Source organism: Tachypleus tridentatus, chromosome 1, assembly GCF_004210375.1.
Source record: "Tachypleus tridentatus isolate NWPU-2018 chromosome 1, ASM421037v1, whole genome shotgun sequence".
NCBI classification, from domain to species: Eukaryota; Metazoa; Arthropoda; class Merostomata; order Xiphosura; family Limulidae; genus Tachypleus; species Tachypleus tridentatus.
In genome coordinates, this window is record NC_134825.1 from 32189224 (window position 1) to 32199214 (window position 9991).

Sequence of the window (9991 nt, forward strand, 5' to 3'; positions counted from 1 at the left end):
TGAAATCATCATTCAAACACGCTGATCGGAAGTTAGAAGTTACGTGCTTCTAAGAATGCACCCTAAATTTTGAAATATCTTTGTATATATGTGTCTCTGTGTTAGAGGAAACAAAGAGAAGTATTGAAATAAGAAAGATTTACAAGATTATGTGTTTATTGATGTCCAAAATAATAGAAAGACTTATTAACAATAACAATGAACGGTATAGAAACTAGAAGAGTGAAATATAAAATGAAAAATACTGAATAAATTAAATGCAATAATATTATAAATAGAAAAACAATTTTGTATTAATTGTATTTTATGGTGAATTCACTTATTGTCATTCATTTATTAGTTTTATTTTTAAACATTTGTTCCTCACACTTCTTTCGTCACTATTTATTTTTCTACAACCTTAACCTTTCACCCCTATCAAAACCGACCTGTCCTTCCAGTGGCTCAGCGGCATTCCTAAAAAAATACAGGTTTGGATACCTCTGGTGGGCATAGGACAGATATTTCATTGTGTAGCTTTATACGTAACAACAAATAAAAATATTTATTAGTTATCTTCACCTTTGTCTTCATCTGTTTAATTTTTCTGAGGTTGTATATGACGATCAATGCATATGAAGAACATTTTTAGTGACATGAGTACATTATGGTAATCAATGCATATGAACAACATTTTTAGTGACATGAGTACATTATGGTAATCAATGCATATGAACAACATTTTTAGTGACATGAGTACATTATGGTAATCAATGCATATGAAGAACATTTTTAGTGACATGAGTACATTATGGTAATCAATGCATATGAAGAACATTTTTAGTGACATGAGTACATTATGGTAATCAATGCATATGAACAACATTTTAGTGACATGAGTACATTATGGTAATCAATGCATATGAACAACATTTTCAGTGACATGAGTACATTATGGTAATCAATGCATATGAACAACATTTTAGTGACATGAGTACATTATGGTAATCAATGCATATGAACAACATTTTTAGTGACATGAGTACATTATGGTAATCAATGCATATGAACAACATTTTTAGTGACATGAGTACATTATGGTAATCAATGCATATGAACAACATTTTTAGTGACATGAGTACATTATGGTAATCAATGCATATGAACATTTTTAGTGACATGAGTACATTATGGTAATCAATGCATATGAACAACATTTTTAGTGACATGAGTACATTATGGTAATCAATGCATATGAACAACATTTTTTAGTGACATGAGTACATTATGGTAATCAATGCATATGAACAACATTTTAGTGACATGAGTACATTATGGTAATCAATGCATATGAACAACATTTTTAGTGACATGAGTACATTATGGTAATCAATGCATATGAACAACATTTTAGTGACATGAGTACATTATGGTAATCAATGCATATGAACAACATTTTTAGTGACATGAGTACATTATGGTAATCAATGCATATGAACAACATTTTTAGTGACATGAGTACATTATGGTAATCAATGCATATGAACAACATTTTTAGTGACATGAGTACATTATGGTAATCAATGCATATGAACAACATTTTTAGTGACATGAGTACATTATGGTAATCAATGCATATGAACATTTTTAGTGACATGAGTACATTATGGTAATCAATGCATATGAAGAACATTTTTAGTGACATGAGTACATTATGGTAATCAATGCATATGAACAACATTTTTAGTGACATGAGTACATTATGGTAATCAATGCATATGAACAACATTTTTAGTGACATGAGTACATTATGGTAATCAATGCATATGAACAACATTTTAGTGACATGAGTACATTATGGTAATCAATGCATATGAACAACATTTTTAGTGACATGAGTACATTATGGTAATCAATGCATATGAACAACATTTTAGTGACATGAGTACATTATGGTAATCAATGCATATGAACAACATTTTAGTGACATGAGTACATTATGGTAATCAATGCATATGAACAACATTTTTAGTGACATGAGTACATTATGGTAATCAATGCATATGAACAACATTTTTAGTGACATGAGTACATTATGGTAATCAATGCATATGAACAACATTTTTAGTGACATGAGTACATTATGGTAATCAATGCATATGAAGAACATTTTAGTGACATGAGTACATTATGGTAATCAATGCATATGAACAACATTTTTAGTGACATGAGTACATTATGGTAATCAATGCATATGAACAACATTTTTAGTGACATGAGTACATTATGGTAATCAATGCATATGAAGAACATTTTAGTGACATGAGTACATTATGGTAATCAATGCATATGAACAACATTTTTTAGTGACATGAGTACATTATGGTAATCAATGCATATGAACAACATTTTTAGTGACATGAGTACATTATGGTAATCAATGCATATGAACAACATTTTTAGTGACATGAGTACATTATGGTAATCAATGCATATGAACAACATTTTAGTGACATGAGTACATTATGGTAATCAATGCATATGAACAACATTTTAGTGACATGAGTACATTATGGTAATCAATGCATATGAACAACATTTTTAGTGACATGAGTACATTATGGTAATCAATGCATATGAACAACATTTTTAGTGACATGAGTACATTATGGTAATTTGTCTGTTCTTCATCTAAAATATTTTATCTTGCAACCATGTCAATGGTTTTAAGTAAAATAAACAAACTTTTTTATCAAAAATTCAGTATTTTACTGTTTCGACCACCTTAAAAACGCCACCTCTTCAAATATTTTGTTTCAATATTTGCTCTATGGAATATTATTATCTACTAAAAATGTTTTCAGTATTTATGGGAAATTCAAGAACAATTTTACTTTTGCACCTTGTAAATATAATTGCTAGATTTAATGATTAATAGTAGAGCAGTGCTTTGTAATTCATACTATAAGATTGATCAAGCATTGAAAATTGAGTTAAAAGTGAATTATGATAAAGAACTTTTACCTTATTTTTAAACTTAGTTTCACTTCTAAAGTAAAACTGCACACATACACATGCACACACTGACTTATTACATTTTTAAGATTCAACCTTGTACACTTGTAGAACATTCCATGGATAAGAAAATTAGTTTATAATCTCATATTTCAAGTGATTTTTTATATATAGTTACATAATGGTTAGTTTTCAAGACAAGAAATAGTTCTCGTATTCAAGGACATTTTCAACTTTTAAATACAAGATGATAATAAGTTCTCGTATTCAGTTTTCTAGTTTAAAGAGAATCATCATCAATGACTTTTACTCCAGCAATGTCAGCTGTTAAACTTTGTGTCCTAGTGCTGTCAAAACATTGGTAACTACTTCAATTTAATATTTTAAACAAACTTAGATGTAGTCATTCACATTCGTATGAGACAAACTATCTCATATATATAAGAGCAATATAGTCTGTAGACCTATAGTTTTCTGGGTGTTATTTAGATTTTTTCTTCAAACCACATAAGTATTTTAAACAAGCGTTAGAATTTTGAAGTGCTGAAAACGATTAATACTTTCACCATCTTTTTAATAAGCTTTTCTAAGACTTCAAGATAAGTTTAGTTCTTTCTTAGAATTACGTGTTTAACCCTTAAACAGCGGGTATGTTATAGGTGGAACATCAATTGATGATGGCTGCCGTTTAAGATTGAAGTGATTCGTTAACTGGGAAATCTCTTTCTCATCTTTTCGTTAAAATAAGAAAAAATCTAATGAAAAATTGTTTAGCATTTTAGATATCTTATCGTTTTCCATAATGGTATTTTCAACGATATCTGTTAAAGACAGACGATTTTACTGTCAGAGTGTGATTGTGTGTGTTTTCTCATAGCAAAGTCACAATGGGCTATCCGATGAGCCCAGCGTTGCAAAACCAAATATTTACTGCTGTACCAGCGGGAGAAATTATTGCTAGATTTTTTTTCATATATTTTTCTTAAATTAGAAATCTTCAAATGAAATCTGAAGTTTTGAGCCAAAAATATTCAGAGCATATATTAACCTTAACTACAGCATTTTATCTTTTCTTTCCAAAATATATCGTCCTCCATTTTGTGAGTAAATTTTATTTGTTTGGTTTAAATTTCACGCAAAGCTACGCTAGGGCTATCTGTGCTAGGCATTCTTAATTTAGCAGTGTAAAACTAGAGGAAATGCAACTAGTCTTCACCACCCATCTTGGTCTACTCTTTTACCAACGAATAGTGCGACTAACTGCCACATTTTAACGCCCTCACAGCTGAAAGAGCGAGTATATTTGGTGCGACTGTGATTTGAAGGAGCGGCCCTCAGATTACCAATCGAATACCTTAAGCACCTGGCCATACCGGGCCTAAATTTTGTTTATTACACAGTTAAGTTATTTTACAAAGGTAAGTGACATTCATAATTGAACGTAATTATGTCGTCCTCAATAATGCTTTATAACTTAATATATGGAAGTGCTATGAATACAACAATATGCCGAGTTAATATTACTTTCATAATGAATGACAGTGACTTATTGGTCTTTCGTCAGACGATCGATTGGCTGATTTATAACTGATTCGGCACCTTTAGGATGGATCAAAACTATTTGTTTATTAATATAATATTCTGTACTACTGGACAAGCAAAAAAAATCTAACAAGAACTCTTTTGACATTTTGTAAGCAATAGTACAACATTTCTGGTATATTGTTCCAGTGAAATAGTGTGAAGTTTCATATTGGAAGAGAACTCTAACGAAATGGCTGGTAAATATATATCAGAATTAATAAAATCTATGACAGATCATTTATCACAGTGACATAAAGTTATATAAGTTCAATTGAAAATGGTCACACTACTGATTTAAATGTCGTACTTGTTTTATTCTTTACTCTAACAAATATAATTCATAATAAATTAAAACTTATAATCAATAAGTATATTCAAAACAGCATTATGGATTGATATGTTTGAGGAATATTGGTGTGAAACTTTTTGTGTTTATGTGTAATTACTTTGTTTGTTGGTTTTGAAGTTAAGCACAGAATTACACGATTTATTTGTATTGCATAATTAAACATTAATTGTGTTGAATTTCTAAAATAACGTTTTACACTGTATCTTTATGTAAATGAATGTTGTTTATTTACAATTTACCCATCATTTTCAGACCATCACGAAAACTGAAGTATAAGTGGAAAGTGTTATGCAAATAAAAAGCTTCTATGACGGACACACCCTTTGACGCAACATCTGGCTGCCAGAAGGTTATTCGATTATGTTTACACCTACATTTTTGATCTGAAAGAACAGTTCTTCTAATTGTGCCCTTCTCATGGTGCTTGTTAGTTGTTGCAGCTCTATTTTATCAATGGTTCCTATACAACAAATTAGGTCATTGTACTTTGTGAGTATAAGTTTCAACAAGCAAACTTATGCTATAAGTATTGAAGAAATAGATCCATTCATCAAACTTATTTCTGAACGATCCCTAGCGGCCAAACCGTTCGTCATAGAGTTTACTTTTTCGCCTAACATCATTCACGTATCCTCTAATTTTCGTGGGTCCGGCATGACCAGATGGTTAAGGCGCTCGACTCGTAATCTGAGGGTTGCTGGTTTGAATCCCCAATCACACCAAACATGCTCGCTCGTTCAGCCGTGGGAGCGTTAAAATGTGGCAGTCAGTCGCACTCTTCGTTGATAAAAGAGTAGCCCCAGAGTTGGCGGTGGATGGTGATGACTAGCTGCATTCCATCTGATCTTACACTGCTAAATTAGGGACGATTAGCGCAAATAGCTCTCGTGTAGCTTTGCACGAAACTCGAAAGAATTTAAACCACTGCAAAATTAGGGACGGCTAACGCAGATAGCCGTTGTGTAGCTTGCGCGAAATTCGAAAACAAACAAAAACAAATCTAGTTTTCGCTTAGTCAAGACAATACATGGACATTGCCCTGAAAAGGGCCGGAGTACTGTGGGATACTCTGGCCTAAAAGCACTACAACAAATATTTAACAGTAGCCGACATGAAAGCTAGGGATGGAAGAAGAAGTCTTGTGCATCTGACCCTTCTGGGTATTGAAAAATTAAACATACCCAAATACCCACAAAGAAGAAGCGAAGTTTTCGCTGTTATCCAACAGAGTTGTGTGGATTGTGAATGTGCCTCTACCCCTTGAGATATGGTCAGTAATAAAGTCTTTACAAATGTGCTCGTGCACACTATCAAATATTTGTCTTAATTATGTTATAGAACAAGGTGTTCATTTTCTTATGCGTTTTTAAGTATTACGAAATATCAGATTAAAACATCTTAAAATATTACTTCAAGAATCGTTAACGTGGTAGCACTCATTTCCTGTAATGTCAGGAGTTCTTGATAAGCTTCCAAATCTAAACAATAAAATTTAAGGTCTAATTGACTAAGCGTCAGACTTAACAAGCGTATATTTATCAACAACTTCACTGCAAAAATAGGGTGACCTATTTTTGTAATGGTATTGATATGCATACCAATATTCTCAGAAAAAGAAAGTTTAACCTTGAAAATGGTAGAACTGGTTTTACAGCCTTCAAGTGCGCTGTTTTTGATTGTAAATATATAAAGGCTTGAAATAGTTATGTAATTTTGTTCAAATGAAACTTTCGCTTAATATAACACAAGTGAAGTCATATAATGTATATAGTCACTTCACTAGTGCGTGTAAGAAAAGATATCACCATAGGCATTAGACAGTGTTGTAAGAACGGTGGAGACGTATGTGTACTTAATACAGTGTGTGAGCCAGAAAAGGCTATCGGTACCACCTGGGGGTTCGAGGGGGCAGTTTTGTATTATCTGAAAAATATACATCTTTAGATAACATTCCTGAGTGATAAAAGTCTGGATCTATAAAATTTCAGATTTTAGGGTATCATATAGTGACCCCCTATGAAACTTTTGCAATGCTAAAAAAAATAAGTCTATTATCAAATACATCCACTAACATCGAGAAAAAATTACTAGCTCCCTGAAATTACTGAGATTACTACAGCACTAGAACTTGGGTAAAATAAAACCTGAATTTCAGACTTATACCCAAATTAGCTGCCAAAATCCAAGATTTCCGCCATAAATTTACTAATCTAATGCACTTAACAAGTAATATAAAATAAGCTTATTTTGAGTTATAATTTTTATTGGAAAAAAAAACCAACTGAATCTGTCAACTCATTTAAAGCATTAGAGCACATATATTAAGTGTAGCTACAAAATGTCAAAATCAACCAATCTTTGCTCTATCATCAGAAAAACAAAAACGTGTACAAGATAAAATATATTGTGGTGGAATAATTAGAATTTGAAAACGTAATTTACCCTACTAGGAAGAGAATAAAAATGGCGGATATATATAATTTATATGATACAATGACAATGTATCATTAAAATGCATCCACTGCACTTGAAATGATAAAATGTATATATGTAATTTGTTATTTAAACTCAAAATTAAGCCAAAACAAAAACATATTAAACAAAAAACGCTACACCAACTGAAAAGATCCCAGGGTACAAGCTACAATGTGGGATTATAAAATGTATCTCCAAAACCTACGGTACATTTTATAATCCCACATTGTAATTTGTACTTTAGGATCTTTTCAGTTGATGCATTGTTTTTTGTTTAATTTGTTTTTGAGTTAAAATAACAAGTTATATAATTAGTCAGAGGTTTGAATTTGCTGTTTTTTACGCAGTCTTTTTTATGATTTTCTTATTTTACAATTTAACTTCATTGAAATTTAATTATTTTCACTAATATATATATATTTACACATATATCATGTCAATGACATTAAAAATCATTATTCAAACTGCTAAACTTCACATCAATAATAATTGATGTTTCATCATTATAACGTTTAAAGCATTACCATACTTTCAATATGTCTGGTCGTCTATCAGTACGAGTACACACATGTAGGCATTTAGTAATTCTTCATTAACCATTGTCTTTGTCATAACACCCATCATGTTCTACTTTGTTGTCTGAAGGTTGGTTGTGACAATCTCTCAGGCAACACCCGTTTGTGTACTTTGGTTCATTCAACAAGTAAACACATGAAGGCAATTTACAACACTTGAAAAATAGCATGAAAGAAGATCTAAGAAGCTTCAGGGACTAGTGGTCCTCACATAAAGTCAAAAGTAAGATATTGTTTTCTGTCCAACACTTCAAACATCCGTCCCCTTCCTCTTAGACTAGGACTTTGCTAGTCAGCTTGTAGACTTCTTCTCCAAATTGCTGCTTGACAGTTGGTTCATAGTAAATGTTTCGTGAAGCAATTTCGACACAGTGTTAACTGATGGGATTAGATCTCCCCCATACTGAAACAAAACAAGTCGTACCATTAACTATCAATAATAGTTGTTACAGGGTTTGTTGCATACAATATACATATAAAGGTCTCCATCTTGTTTTAGAGTTCTGGTGTGACCATCCAGTGTGACCATTCTCCGCGTTTTATGAATGCTTCCCTTGCACCCTTGTTGGACTTCACGATCTCTAACGCGTGCATGTAGTTTCCTTTCCCAGCAAAGGCATGCGCGTTATCACATCCAGTGAAGGTAGAAACCCTAATAAGAGCCTTGTATGTTTCAGATCTAATTACTGAGGAAATTTTGCTTATGTCTACTGTTTAATGTGTTTTTTTATTATACATTTATAGGTGTTACTCCTTTGGACTGTATTATATTTACAAGCTTAGTTGTCAACTTGTGTAATGTTACTACAACAAGTGCAAGTATTAATTCATTTCGTATGCATTAGAAAATATTAACATACAATATATACTCTATTCATAGATATTGAAGATCGTTCGCATTTTCTGTTCCATTCATTCCTTGACTGGTTTGTAAGTGAAGATGTAGTTGGCATTCTAGGTTTATTATGTAATCTCTATAGCTGCTCTGTTGGTAATGAGCGTCAGCTGCCACAATCTCTCTACTAGCTAATTAGATAATACCTGCATATTCTCATAACATTATAATCATACAAGGTGTTACTTCCACTCTTAAATCCATCGATTTTATCAAAGCTTCACTTGTGCGTGATCTTTAAGAAACCAGACGATTTTAGAATCTGAATTCCAACTTTGATTTGTTCTGATGTTTCATTAGACGACTGCTTCCTTCAGGTATAGGTGATTCACTTCGTTCTGCCTTTACTTTCAGAGTATCAATGTCTTTCTTCAGAGTGCACATGCTCCAGCATTGTATATGATAGGACAGTTCTGGAACATTCTTGGCACGTAATATCTATGTAGCCAATTCTAAGGTAAGAAGGTAATTCTTTATCTTGAATGAACCCAATAAAGTTAGTCAACATTCTTGACTGGTTGACCTGGTTAGTTGTTCATCAGGACTTACCTTTGATGAATCGTGATTGATAATGCATTTATGGGACATTGTCCTACTTGTTGTCTGGATATTTTTCATCAATCCTATGACCGAGTAAAGCGCTGTGAAATCCACTAAATGCTCAATGAGATTAATTATTAGCATCACTTATGTTAATAAAATATATGGCATATTTGGAACATACATAATCATTGTGTAGTTTTACAAATAACTATAATATATATATTGTTAATCAATGTGGGCGATAAGATATTATAAACAATGTATTTGCCCCCCCCCCGCTAGTACAGCGATGTATATACGGATTTACAACGCTAAAATCAGGGGTGCGATGCCTCTCGGTGGGCTCATCAGGTAGCCTGATGTGGCTTTGCAATAAGAAAACACAAACAAACACACAAAGAAACAATGTATTTTTAAATCTTCCCATAACGCGCTAGCTTAAGGATGGGTAATTCATACTGAACTGGTATCCCAGTGAACCTACAAAAATAGTAGATTTTATAACTCTCATAGTAACATTTAGTTTACATAAACAGGTCAAGTTTAGAAACCTGTTAAAAATCGTAATTTCATATT